This window comes from Perca flavescens, chromosome 2 (assembly GCF_004354835.1).
Source record: "Perca flavescens isolate YP-PL-M2 chromosome 2, PFLA_1.0, whole genome shotgun sequence".
NCBI classification, from domain to species: Eukaryota; Metazoa; Chordata; class Actinopteri; order Perciformes; family Percidae; genus Perca; species Perca flavescens.
Window position 1 is genome coordinate 6,649,190 of NC_041332.1, and position 14,915 is coordinate 6,664,104.

The window sequence follows — 14,915 nt, forward strand, 5'->3', positions numbered from 1 at the left end:
TATGGTTGAATTTTGGTGAAATCTAGGAGGGTGGATGTAAACCGATGTGTTCTAACTGTTATATTTCACCAAAAATCCATGTTTGTTTGATATTTTGTTATTTATTTTCATATAAATCTGGTTTTGTGTGTATTTATTTTGGGGAGCTTTTATTTTGTTAATTTTTATTCTGGCGGTGTGACCAGTTGCCTGTTAGTGATGTCACTTCCTGTATTCTCCTCAGTAGCGGTACGCTATGGTGAGGAGAGGTAAGACAATCTGAGCGCTCTGGTTCAAAGTGACTTAAAACATGTTAAAACCATTTCAAGTAGAAGTTCTTACCATACTTTAACTGTCACTAGCTTTGTTCATTGTCATGGTGATATTTGTTTGAAATGTACATACAGTTTTATTGTGTACGCACTTTTTGTGAGATGCTAGCTCACTTCTCTCAGGCTAGCTTAATGAAGAGCACACGCAGGATTCTTATGCGCTGGTTCTTTTCTCCTCTCATTTAAAGGTATGCTATGTGCGTGTAGGAACCCAGAGCTGCTGTACTGATTTAATTGTGTGTTGTACACAGGTATGTGGTACTCCCCTTTTTTTTTTGTGATGAAAATGTTATATTTATACATATAGTTTTTTTGTTTGTTCATGTTTAAATTCTACATTTATTAATGAAATATAAAAATTGCCGTTGGTATGTGGGGGAAATGGTTTTGATTTTATAATGACATTTTGACTATAACGATCACATTGAAATGGTATTTTGTTACATTATTTTAATAAGAACACTGCACGTGTTTGTCAGTAGCGGTACGCTATGGTGAGGAGAGGTGTGCTATATGCGTAGGAACCCAGAGCTGCTGTACTGATTTAATTGTGTGTTGTACACAGGTATGCAAAATAAAACCCCCGTTCAACTGGCAAAGCAGAAGATGTCTGTCGTCCATTACTACGCATACTGAAATTGAGGGAGTGTCAGGCCAGACCGGCTACATGTACACAGACACACTCACACACTCACACAATTTCAAATTGTGAACATCTTTGACCCCATTAAATGATTTGTTTCTGTATTTGCACGGGAGATGGCTCACTGATGGACTTTGATTATGGTATGGGCTAAAGGGAAGGATTAGGTTTGTGGGAGCATTGTTAGTGAGTGCGTGTATATGAATGTGAATGTTGTTGTATCTAAATGTTTGTTATTGTCTTGTGTTGTATTTACTTTAATTATGATTCTCCATCTTGATGTTGGTTGTATCTTAAAGGACCCCCTCGAAAATGAGATGGTGCATCTCAAGGGGTTATACTTGAAAATAAATAAATAAATATTGATTCTCTCAAGTCTTGGCGACGGGCCCCTATATTAAACAATACATATTTTCCTTATACATAGTTAATTGCTAGGCCTACTATTCTTTCTGGAATAATTTATCATTATGATCAATTTATTTATTTCCTGGATTTTCTTTCATCATAGTCCCCTAAATGTTTGTAGAAATGCAGGAAATAGGATTCAAATAGAAAAAAAAAAATGTCTTGCAGAAGACCTCAGACCCTAGCCTCGTGAGACCGTCCCCTGATCTCATGAGCTCCAGTTTTCCACTCGCAGATCCGAGCAAATGCGGCAATCTATCTGGCGGAGTCAGGTTACTCAGACCCGTTTTTGTGCCCCATAGTTAATATTATTATCAAGCTAATTCAATCTCAGATTGCTGTATAGTGTGTTTAGTGCCGTTAAATGTGGTGTGTTTCTCACATGGAAAAACAATAAAAACTTTGATTATAAAAAAAAAAAAAACAATAGAAGGAGAAAAGGAAGGTAAGGAGGATTAGAGGAGAGAAAAGTAAGGATAGAGTAGTGAGGAGGAGAGAGAAGGAGATGAAATAATGAGAATCTAAAATGTGTGTGTAGTTACTAGACCTATCACCAAGACTGGATGTGTTCTGTTGTTCCAGACCTTTAATGTGATGAACCTGTTACAGGGAGTTATGATGATCAAGGAGAGACAAAAGCACAGATCAGACTTTATGTAAACATAATCTTTAATTTAAAGCTTCAAGTGTTGAGACAGTAGGAAGATAACCAATAAATACACTGACAACATAATCCATCCATCCATAATCTAATCCCAGTATGGAGACATTCATTCAACACATTTACAGTAAAATCAAATAATTACAAATAATCCGGAGAGAATTATTTGATCAAGGTGTGTAAAGAAAAAAGCAGCAGACAGGAAACATTCTTTCTCTCCAGTCTGATCCATAACATGTCACAGATGTAACTTCAACTGTTCCTCTTTTCCTCTTTGGTCTGATCCCCTTCAAACAGCTAGCGTGGAGATATTAGCAGAATTTTATTTGAAAGAGACAATGCACATCAATTGACATTTTTTGTTTACACTCAAAATGTAAATGTGCCAGAGTTAGCAAAAAAGCAAATTTTCATCTGTAGTCCCTTGGAAGGTTAACACATCATCATATTACATTAATAAAAAAGAATTCAAGAAAGATAGAAAGCAAATTAAGAAAGAAGAGAATGGAGAGAGGGACAAAAAAATAAATACAATACAAAAAAGGGCAGTACATATGATGAGGTAAACCAGCTATTGATGATTAGCCTGTTTGACACCAGACCCTTCTCAGTTGTAACTGAGAGGGGGTCTGGGAAAGGTTCATTGACATATCATTTCCAAAGTATAAGATAGTCCTTCAACCAATCAGACCAACTGATGTGACGCTTTTCACATCAATATCCAACTAAAAAAATGTGATTAGGGGTTTTTGGTGTGGTCTCTCCACGCCCTACTGTCTCCTTGCAGGTGTTGCATATTGTAAACTTGTCATCTTCTGCACACATGCTGAAGAATGTCCAAACAGCTGACATGTTGCAGGTTAACTCACCAGGTTCCCTACATGTGCGAGAATAGCGTCGACACACCGCGACACACACGGCGGAAAAGATGACAGAAAGGAAAAAGAGAGCGCACAACTTCTGTTGTCAGTTAATTGTAGCGTTGACCGGCATGAAATCGCACGTCAGACCTTTTCCTGCGTCGCCGGTCATGGCCGAGCACGTGAAGCACGCCGTCAGTACCCGATCCGTTCCACCTGCACGATCCGTTCTGCGCATGACGCGCTGTGGTAATACGGATTTACGACACTACCCAATCTGTTCCCACGCTAGCCTCAGCTAACGCTGGTTTAGCTAATAGCTAACGCGGACCGCTAGGTGATTATAGCGGTCTGCCGTTAGCCTCCACCGGAAGCTAACGTTAGTTTAGCTAATAGCTAATTCGCTAACCGCTAGCTGATTGTAGCGGTCTGCCGTTAGCCTCCACAGTTAAGCTAATGTTAGTTTAGCTAACAGCTAATTTAGCTAACCGCTAGCTGAGACAGCATGTAAACTTTAAAAGACCCTCAAAATAAAACTTCAAAACAAAACGTTAACATATATAACAGCAGTTACGTCAGTTCTACTTTACTTGTGCTCATTTAAAATACAATCACTCAATACTTGTCTTTATTGTTACTGTAAAGTCTTAATTTTGCTGTAGCTGCTTTTCCCGTTATGTTTGACTTAACGTTATTTTAGACTGAATCTAGCTGTCCATTCTGCCTGCACGATCCGTTCTGCGATGCGTTATTTTAGGCTGTCGGCTAGCGGTTAGCCAAATTAGCTGTTAGCTATCCCGTGGCCAAGACCCGCCTTCAATAGCGTTCACACACTACTATTGGCCAGGCGTCCATGCTTACATGTACAGGTCCTATCACCTGACCAATCCCCTAACCCTAACCTTAACCACTCGAGGTGAAATGCCTAAACCCAACCAATCAAGCTGCTTCGTAGGGCGGGTCTTGGCGTGGCCATAGTGGGATTCGTAATTTTGCATCCCGTGGAGGCTAGCGTGGAACCAAGGGGGTAAGCTTCGCTTCAGAACTCGAGCCATCATGGCGCCATTTTGTTGCTAACTGGCCATCACCTCCTGTTAGCATTCCGCTGACCGCCATTATTTTTTTACGTCACCTGACAGACAAATAACTTTACATCTGAAGCGTTTAAAGACTATTTGTCCGTTGTTTAGTTCTAAAGAAACACAACAATGTATAAAAGGCTCCAGTAATTAGCCTGTGTCCATGTTATCTCCTTACATATACCTACGCTCTCCGTCTCTGTAAGATTGGGAATGATTGAGATTTCTCTCGGCACAGCTACCAGAAGACTTCACACTTTCAGACACGTTGCTCACGTCACATTTACGTTGTATCGCTCAGTAAAGCTGGCCATCACCGGAAAAGTGCTTCTAATAGCCTTCACTGGTCTCCGTCCAGAGCAATGGGCTCTGTTGGTCCATTATATATATGTCAATGCTTGGAACAGATCGGGCAGGTCGTAAAACAGTATAGAGAGCGAAGCCCCCCTTCCGGTGGACCTCACGGGACCTCGGAAAAATATGAACGGTAATGAGCGGGAGAGGCAAATCATTTTTTTATCCCGTTTGAATTGAGCCATGGATTACAAATATGATGTTCGTCAATTTAAAACATAAGTTTTCAACCGAAAAAGTCTCAGTTAGCCGAGGTTTGTCGTAGTACCGCTTAGTTTAGTGTGAAACAGCTCAGTGGACTACATCTCCCGTCTCACACAATCACGCCACCTAGCTAGCTTGATGCTTGGCTTGCTCGCTAGCTAGCTAGCTTAGCTCTGTTCCACAACACATGTAACGTTATCTTAACTGCTGTGTTTTATCCAGTGAAGAGTTTTCAGCAGAGAAGCAAAAAGAACGAGCGAGATCCTCTGCTCATCAGAGTAACGTAACATCGATGCACGATACACACAGACATCGTAGCTTCAGAGAGACGTCACCCATGAAGTTTGTAGTCTTTCTAATTACGTATTTTCACAGTCTTATACTTCAATAGTTTAACAATAAACGGAGACTTTCTTGGTTGGAAAATAATGTTTTAAATTGATTTAACATCAGATGTGTAATCCATGGCTCAATTCAAACTGGATCAAAAATAATTATCTCTCCATTGACTCTAGTTCATACTTTTTGAAAGATAAGGTCCCATTGGCCGGAAGTAGAAGGGGGCGGGACTTTGGCTCTCTATTATCATCTGCGACACGTCATGGCATACGTGTCATCATGCACATGCACAGAACGGATCGTGCCAGTGGAACGGATTGGGTACTGACCAAGGGGGTAAGCTTTGCTTCAGGACTCGAGCCATCGATGACGCCATTTTGTTGCTACAAAGCGATCACCTCTTGTTAGCATTCCACTGACCGCCATTTTTTTACGTCACTTTGACAGCGAATAACTTTATATCTGAAGCGTTTAAAGACTATTTGTCCGTTGTTTAGTTCTAAAGAAACATGACAACGTATAAAAGCTCCATTACCTTGTACCTCACGTTATGGCTCCGTAGCAAACGCTTTTATAAAAATAAGCTAACGATTGGGTCATAACCACGAGACTTACTGTTGCACAGTAGAGGAATTACCGTATAGTACAGGAGAAGCTACATGAACAGTTTGGACTTACATGACCTGTTTAGGTTTAATTACTAGTGTTAACTAGCATGTTAGTTAGCAATAATTAGCCTGTACCCATGTTATCTCCTTACATATACCTACGCTCTCCGTCTCTGTAAGATTGGGAATGATTGAGATTTCTCTCGGCACAGCTACCAGAAGACTTCACACTTTCAGACACGTTGCTCACGTCACATTCTCTCAGTTGGAGGCTGCTCAGTAAAGCAAGAGATCACGGAAAAGTGCTTCTAATATCCTTCACTGGTCTCAGACCAGAGCAACGGGTCTATTGGTCCATTATATACTGTCTATGGTACTGACACACAGCTTCGTAGCCGTCATGTTGAATGTAAACAAAAAGCTGCTCGCTGTCGCTGCGCAATCGTAAATCACGTAAAAGCCCACTTGTGATTGGTGTAAAGCCGCCTCAACGGTTGTGATTGGTGCCTCAATTTTGTGGATATTAGAAATGGGTTTGAATGGGCTCTTCGCCAGACTGACTTACAGAGCAAATTTGCGGGAAGTTCGTCAGGGTTTACGGTTTACCCAGGCTAATTGATGATTGCAGTTTTGATTGTTTTTAATCCATCTCTTGAGTGTGGTTTTTAATAATAGATAGCTGGTGCTTTCTCTGAGTTCACTAGGAAGGCAGTTCCAATAATTAGAGGCCGTACTGAGAACTTACTACGTCTATAGTGTACAACACAGAGTCTCCCTGGTGGCTGCCCTAGTTGCCCTGCCACTGCTGTTCTTCTGTTATATTCATTCACTCAGTGGTGGTGGTGCAAACCCATGCAATATTTTGAAAATTAGGCAGGCATCTAGATAATGTAAAAAACTGCCAAAATTAAATAAGTTGTATTTAGTAGTGATATGACGTGATAGCTGATAGGTTTTGATCTATTGTTTTTAAAGTTTGCTTATAAAGAGTTTCTATTGGTTTAAGAGTTGTCATGTTTGCTTGGGACCAGCTTGTGATACAGTATGATATGTGGGAAAAGATCATGGCATGCATAAAACGTTTGGCTGCCTCTGTGGTTAGATATGGCCTTATGTGTCTAAAGTTAGCCAGATTATATCTGATGGTATTAGCCACCTTTTTAACACGCTTTTTAAAAGTTAAATTAGAGTCTAAAATGATACCAAGGTATTTAAAATCAGACACAACCATGAGTTTTTCTCCTTCAATAAAAACTTCCGCCTGCGGTGCACTTGTGGATTTCTTAGAGAAGAACATACAGACTGTTTTGTTAATGTTAAGATGTAAATACTATATTTACAAATATTGTTATTGGATTAGAATTGTAGCCACCTTAAATGTCAACAACTCCTCCTATGGGCACCCATAAGTAGAGGCTTCTGTATGATCAATAACAATACAGTATTAATTATATAGAATGCTTTACGTCTGCAGGAGAGAAGTTATTGATAAATACTGTACATTAATAACACTTATTAAAGATTGGACAAGGTGTAACCCAAGTGGAAGTCGTACACTTAAGACGGACCACAGGAAAACTAAACATTTCGCACCAGAAATGGGACAAACATTCATAATCAGAAAATCACAGTCTACACTATTTACCAAAACAATAATAAATCTTAATAAAAAATAAGATAAACTTTTAAATCTTAAAAAAATCCAAAACAAAATCCAACTGGATCCTTTTGAATTGAATAAATGTCGTAGATGACCTCAAACCAACCTCCAACCTCGGCTACATCTGTTGTTAACCACTTCCTGGTGAAGGCTTTCTTACCGTATATATCTTACCGTGTATATCTACACAGTATTAAACATATATACTTGTTTACAAATCCCTTAACAGTTTCTGGTCTCAAACCCCAGTACAGAGGCTCAGCCTTGAGTGGGATTACTACCTTTAACACCTTCTCCATGAAGGTTTTAATCTGTTTCCAGTAGACCAGAAGTAGACCCATGATAATGATTTCCCTTATTTCCCCCACAGGACCTGCAGCATGTCATGTTATTGTTCAAGAAAGTCTCTTGTGCTGGCGTTAAAAAAAATCTAAACCGATACTTTAAAACAAAAACAGGCGCAAACCGACAGTTGCCCACATTAAGAAGTCCGGGTATCACTACACTACTTGCTGGTGGTTTCCTGTGTGGTCTGCAGCGAGGCCCCCAGGTCCAGGACTGGTTTTGGTCGATGAGGTCCTCGGACAGTTCAGCGCTGTTTTCAGTCTCTGCTTGATGATTCCTCCTTTCTCTGAACTGCCTCATGTAGTTCTCTATGAAGACATGGAAAGCAGGTTGTAACACTTTAAGTTGGTGTGTACTGATGGTAGGAAGAGAACAAATACATATCTAAAGAATATTTCAGTAACAGTAAAAGTCTGTAAGCTCTGATCTCAGCTCAGGTTTCCAATCAGCAACAACAACCTGCTGACAACAAACAACCACATACTAGGACTTTAAATGTTAATAATTAAGCTGTAACTTACGCATTATTCCACCTTTCACCAGAACTATGGTAACACCGATGACAGCGACAAGAATTAGGACAACAATGGGAACGATATGAGCACGGGCAGCCTTCTCATTTTCACCTTCTGGAAGAAAATCAGAGGAAATGTTGAGTTTAGAAGAAAGGAAAGTTCATCTATACTGTAACTTCTACAGTCAGATTATCTTCTAGATAAAGTTAATCAAAGACACTTCAGTTTTCTAGACAACTATAGGCCTGTATCGAATGCCTTTTATTTTATTATTTTTTTACATTCAAAAGCTTCCATTGAGGTTTTTAAATGTGTTCAAGCATCCCTACTTCTTCAAAATATAAAACCAGTTAAAACCAATTTTCTTTAATGAAATAACTCGTGAAGTTTCCCATTTTAAAAAAGGTGCATGACTCACTTTGGAAAGAACAGGTAGAAATTCAAGGAGGGAGAGAGAGGGGGAGACACGCAGGAAAATCATCTCAGGTCGGACTCGAACCCTGGACCTTCTGCGTCGAGGCATACACCTCTACATATGTGCGCCTGCTCTACCCACTGAGCCAACCCGGCCATGACTCACTTGTTGGGTAAGCAGGGGAGCCTTTTAATTATTTTAAATATTTTAATTAATTTTTAATTAACGGCAATTCATTTTCTTTTGACAGACTAAATGTCAAAAAAAAAAAAAAAAAAAAATGGATTGAAGCACAAGTCTGAAACAATCCTGCAACCACCACTGGACTCTTAGTCCGTGAATAGTAGAATATCAGTGTTAGTTTAGACTCTTTATCTGAAACTGGGCAGAAATATCACATTTAAACAGCATGAAAACCACTGGAATCTAGGGTTGGTATCGTTTGGTTTTTTTCCGATACCGGTTTTTCCGATACCTGCTGGACTGATGAGCCGACGTCACTCCTTGGACTCACACATTTGCGCCAAGGGGGTAAGCTTCGCTTCAGAACTCGAGCCATCTATGGCGCCATTTTGTTGCTACAAAGCGATCACCTCCTGTTAGCATTCCGCTGACCGCCATTTTTTTTTACGTCACTTGACAGACGAATAACTTTACATCTGAAGCGTTTAAAGACTCTATTTGTCCGTTGTTTAGAGACTTACTGTCACACAGTAGAGGAATTACCGTATAGTACAGGAGAAGCTCGCAGGCAGTTTCGACTTACATGAGCTGTTTAGGTTTAATTACTAGTGTTAACTAGCATGTTAGTTAGCAATAATTAGCCTGTGTCTATGTTATCTCCTTACATATACCTACACTCTCCGTCTCTGTAAGATTGGGAATGATTGAGATTTCTCTCGGCACAGCTACCAGAAGACTTCACACTTTCAGACACGTTGCTCACGTCACATTCTCTCAGTTGAGGCTGCGCAGTAAAGCTGGCCATCACCGGAAAAGTGCTTCTAATAGCCTTCACTGGTCTCCGTCCAGAGCAACGGGGTCTATTGGTCCATTATATACTGTCTATGATTTGCACACATGCACAACTTCACCATTTCCTTTTGTAGTTCGCTGCAGACACGAGTACAGCTGCTCCTAAAGTTACAGGTTACTTGTATAGCATTCTGTTGTGTTGTTGTGTGCGTTATTGAGAACGTAAACACACAATTTTATGTCCATGCTGGTGTTGCATGTATCTCTGTTTGTATAGTTAACATGACAGGATTTTTCTTTATTATAGTTCAGGATTGCATGCTTATGTCTACTGTAATGCTAGGAGTTTACTGCAAATATACCATCCAGAAACAATAGTTAATACTTTGATTCATGGATGTATGTTAGTACAGTGTTGTACATTCCTTAATTACAATCCTGCTGAGGATTAGTTCAGCTGCTGCTGGTTTAACTGTTGGAGAGCATGTCACCGTGCCATTCACGCCGCTGGTCTATCACATGACTACTGTACCTGTATGTAGCTGTTATGTTCATTTGTGGTCTTAGAGCGCCATCTAGTGGCCAATAGATGTTACTGCACAATGAGACCTAAAGCATCTTCTTCACTACATTGGAATTTATTGATTTCCACTACTATCCAGTATTATTTTTTTGTTTGCAGAGCAACTTTTTATTGCATAGCAATTATGTATAATATAATATATTATTTTGCAGAGTGAGTGGTTGCTTATTGATCTTTAATCTGTATATATGTGTATTCATTATGTACAGGTTATATTTACATATTCTGTATTTCCTTATTTTACAGAAACCCACACCTACACACAAACACATACTGTCACAAGCAACAAGCTGGAATTTGATGTCAATAAATCTGTTGAACTAAACCAAAGGTTGCAGCGACTCTCTTACCGGAGTACATAGCCAGCTCGGGTAGCGCCAGCACATAACGTACACGGACTTCACACTGGTGCTAAAGAGATACTTTTAAGAAAGTTAAAAAGAAGAAGAAAAAGAAAAAAAGAAGGGTACGGCTTGTTTATTGTTAAGGCCATATGGTCAAAATTAAATTATTTAATAATAATGTAATAAATATAACCGATAACAATAACTTATTTAATAACTCATAACGTTTTCCGTTTTATTAAAAAGGTGCATGACTCACTGACAGACTAAATGTCAAAAAAAAAAAAAAAAAAAAATATATATATATATATATATATATATATATATATATATATATATATATATATATATATATATATATATAAATAAATGGATTGAAGCACAAGTCTGAAACAATCCTATGCAACCACCACTGGAATCTTAGTCCGTGAATAGTATACTATCTATTATATGTATAATGATAGTTTAGCCTAGGATACTTTATCTCAAACTGGGCAGAAATATCAAATTTAAACAGCATGAATAGACATACAAACAAAAAAAATGGGGTGTGACTCGTTTCCCCTTTATTTATTTCAAGTGACAGTGGATAGACATGAAAGGGGAAGAGAGATGGGGGACGACACGCAGCAAAGGCAGCAGGTCAGACTCAAACCCACTGTAGGACTCTCCCACTGGGTGAGCCAGAGGCCTCCCCAGAAATATCAAATATAGACTGGATGATCAATATCTGGATGGAGGACTACTGACCGGGATCACGTGATGTTATTGCTGAAATGTCCTGATTGAAATGTTTGATGCTGAACACCTTGGTGGGTTTAATTGGGCCTTTCACACTTTGACTTCAATAAAGGATTAGTGAACTTTCTTCACCTGTAAATCATAAAGTAAACACAGAATCAGAGCAGAAAGAGAAAACTACACACTGAGCAGCACGTTCCCTTTTTAAACAGGTTTATTTGAAATGATAAAGATAAGTACAAACATCCAGAAAAGTGCTACAGAGTCAGAAAATGATGAAAAGATGTTTTACATGGTGTGCTTCACAGTACAGTCAATAAAATAAATATGAGTTCAACAATAATCAGAGAAAATAAATATTAGGAACAAGGAAAAAGAAGTAGACATTTAGGAAATATGCTTATTTGCTCTCTTTCCAAGAGTTAGATGAGATGATCATTACCATGGTTACAGTTCAAATTTGATTTTAAGCTTCTCCTGTTTGTCTATAAAGACCTTAATGGCTGCACCCCCCCCAACCAATTCCCTTTGACGGTGAGCTTGAGAAGAGTGGATCCCGACTCAGGTTTGAAAGACAGTTGGTCAGGGATCAGTTAGGGGTCTGTCAGCAAAGTAACGTGTGTGTGTGTGTGTGTGTGTGTGTGTGTGTGTGTGTGTGTGTGTGTGTGTGTGTGTGTGTGTCACACATTCAAGTGTGTGCTTCCTGCTTTCTATTTCCAAGGAGAGGCTTCTGCTGACAGCGAGACTGAGTCTGAGGATGAAGATGTAGCAGAGGTTGATGTTCCAGGCCGACCCCGCTGGAGAACACTCCACAATGAAAACCTAAATGCTAACCCAGAATGGCAGGGCCTGCTACCAGGATCTGATGATATCATGTCCCCCCCCTCCAGTACTTCCGGTGTCTTTTTCTGGAGACAAGTAGATTGAAGCAGTACCTGCCATCACAACCCAAAAAAAAAATGGGGCTACAAGATACTCATGTTGGCTGGTTGTGATGGTGTACCGCACAACCTAGAAGTCTACACAGGGAGAGTTGTACAACCCCCGAGGTAGCATACGTGGGGGCAAGTGGCAACGTTGTTCTCCGCCTGGCTCAGATTACACCAAACCAAAATTACTACAAGCTCTACTTCGACAACTGGTTTACAAGTGTTCCTCTGCTCACACCGGCTCAGCAGGAATCACTGCTCTGGTACTGGTGGTGGCAGCAGACTACCAGGCGTAGACTTGATGTGTGCAATGTAGCAGTGACTTTACACACACACACACACACACTTAAATACACACACACACACTTAAATACACACACACACACACACACACACACACATACATTTGGACGTTGGTTTATATGAAATTGTGATGGGTTGGAGCCATTTGTTGTTGCCATTTATCCAAATGAATCCTCGTCTCTGCTGCTGACATCTTCTTCCCTGTGAGAAGATGAAACCACTTTGTGACACACGACATCTCAACAGTTCAGGAAGGTTTGTGTGTGCTGCTAACAAGTAGAGAGCAGGGTTTCTGCAGCTTTCAACAAGTCACATTTAAGACTTTTTAAGACCTTTAAATCGATGAAATGTAATACCTATATCACGACATTAAAGAACAACGAAATGCAGAGTCACAAAAGTATTTCAAAGTAAATAAATCTATTCAAACTGAATAAAAGAGACACCGACAGTAACAATAATCTGTACATATATAAGAAAGAACTACAGCACCACAGAATCGCTCTCTAATGCTTCCAACGAGCAGCAGAGGCAGCGTTACAGGGACGTAGGAACATTTAACACCTGTTCATTATTTAAGAACACAATACTTCAGTGGATTTTAGACTTTTAAAGGCCTAAAATTATTTTAGACTTTAAGACACCGCGGAAACCCTGAGAGACGGACGGTATAATAACATCACCACAATATTAATATTTTCTGATGTCACATTTTAGCAAATGTATGCAAAATAGGGCTGGGCACCGAACATCAATACTTTTATGGCACCGAAAAAAAATCCTATGAGTATCGAAAAATTATTTATCTTTCGGTGCCAAATTTCGGTTCCAAAAGCGTCTGAGCGCAAACTTATCTGTCCTCTCTGCATATTGACACACACGCGCAGAGGTGCGTCCGGAGTAAACTACGTCGGCTCTGTAGTTTTGTTGAAGTCCCAGTGAGTCACGGCGATGCCGATAAAGGGGTTTCAGGTGTGGTTACAGTTTTTCTAAACTTCACGCAGACAGCGTTTGCCGTGATATGATATTAATGGCGAGCAGAAAGCATCGTGGTGCTGTTGACGTTACACTTCCTCTGAGACAAGCAGGCACAACGGTGGTTTCTCTGCCCTGAGGACTGACTGACAGGCTGATGGTGTAAGGCAACACAACTATTACACAGTTACACTATCTACAGCACCTTTCAGCAACAAGGCAATTCAATTACAATTACAATTACATTCCTTTGCACTCAAGTTAGTTCTTCATCTTACAATTAACTGTTTTGATTCACAATTACGGTAGAAAATACAAGATTTTGTGTTTAATGTATTTTTGTTGATGTTGAAATGGATTTTAAAACATATGGTATCGAAAAAAGTGTTTTTAAGAAACCGGTATCAAAACTGAGGTATCAAAATTGGCACCGGATCGGAAGATTTTGAACGATGCCCAGCAAAAATGCAAAATAGGGATGTAAATGATTAACTGTTTAAAATATGCTATACGAGTCAATTTCTCAACTGCAGGTTGCTCTTTGAGATGCTCTTCTTTGTCTGCTCGTGGCTCTCTGCCGGACACAGCGGAGAACACCGGGACACGTCAGGTTACGGTGAGGTGCAGTATGGTGGTTAAACCAGCCGTCCTACACACAGACTACACCAGGCAGACACACAGCTGACAACCTCGCAGGGGAAGCTAGTTTTAAATGCTTCGCTAGTGTCTTTGATTAACCAAATCTAGTGTTAGGAACAGCAACATTAATTGAATAAAAACACTAAAAATTCAATAAAAGTACTTAATTGATCCTTCATTTGACTTGCCAAGAGCGTTTTATTGAACCATCTGTGTTATTTTTGGGCAATTAGGTAAAAGTAAACCCAAATGTTCTGATATAGAAACTTTGAAAATGGAGAGTTAACAAACATTGTGATCAGGTCCAATATAGGACCTATATACCTCTCTCTGGGTGTTAAGGAGTAAATGTAAGAGTTACTTTCCCCACTGATAATAAAATGCTGTAAAGCAGTTTGTAACTTACAGATGACTCCACGTTTCACCAGGAGAAGAAGAACACCACCGACAACAACAGCAGCAACAGCAGCAGCAGCAAAGACACAGGCCAGCACTATTTTCCAGACAGATTTCTCCTTTGCAGAGCCTGAAGAAAGATCAGACAGAGTTGAGTTTAGAAGGACAGTTTCAAAAGGTGATCCAGGGTTTATCAACATACACATCCACTGTCAGAATCTCCCTGCACCTAAATTAAAGTATCCTCTCAGAACCTATTCTCTGGCTGGAATAGTTTATCCCAACCCAGTCTCCGAGGTCCCCCTCTTCATTGACTGGCCATCTGGCATACCGGGCATTTTCCCGATGGGCAGAAGCACTTTTGGGCCAATTTTTCGTCCCAGTCCAGCCCTGTTCATTGTTATTCATTCTGATCATTCATCATAGTGTACTGCTCGTGATTTAAAGAAAAAACACATTTACACACATCTCCCACAGTCAGATTATCTTGTGACTCGGTCACTTCTTCTACTGAAAGGCCAGATGTGCTGGAAACCTTTTTAGTAACCAAATAAAACTAATAAACTCAGCATGCAGCTTACCAACAGTGATGTTAACGATAAAACTGGCTTTCAGTTCTGGGATGTAG

At 39.8% G+C, this 14,915-nt stretch overlaps 1 long non-coding RNA gene across 1 annotated transcript; it reads left to right on the forward strand.

Annotated features, from left to right (window-relative positions):
- Window positions 1-502: 502 nt before the first annotated feature.
- LOC114548848 (uncharacterized) lies at window positions 503-979 on the forward strand. Its single transcript, XR_003691437.1, has 2 exons — window positions 503-562; window positions 877-979. It is a non-coding gene; the product is annotated as an uncharacterized LOC114548848 (long non-coding RNA).
- Window positions 980-14,915: the final 13,936 nt, after the last annotated feature.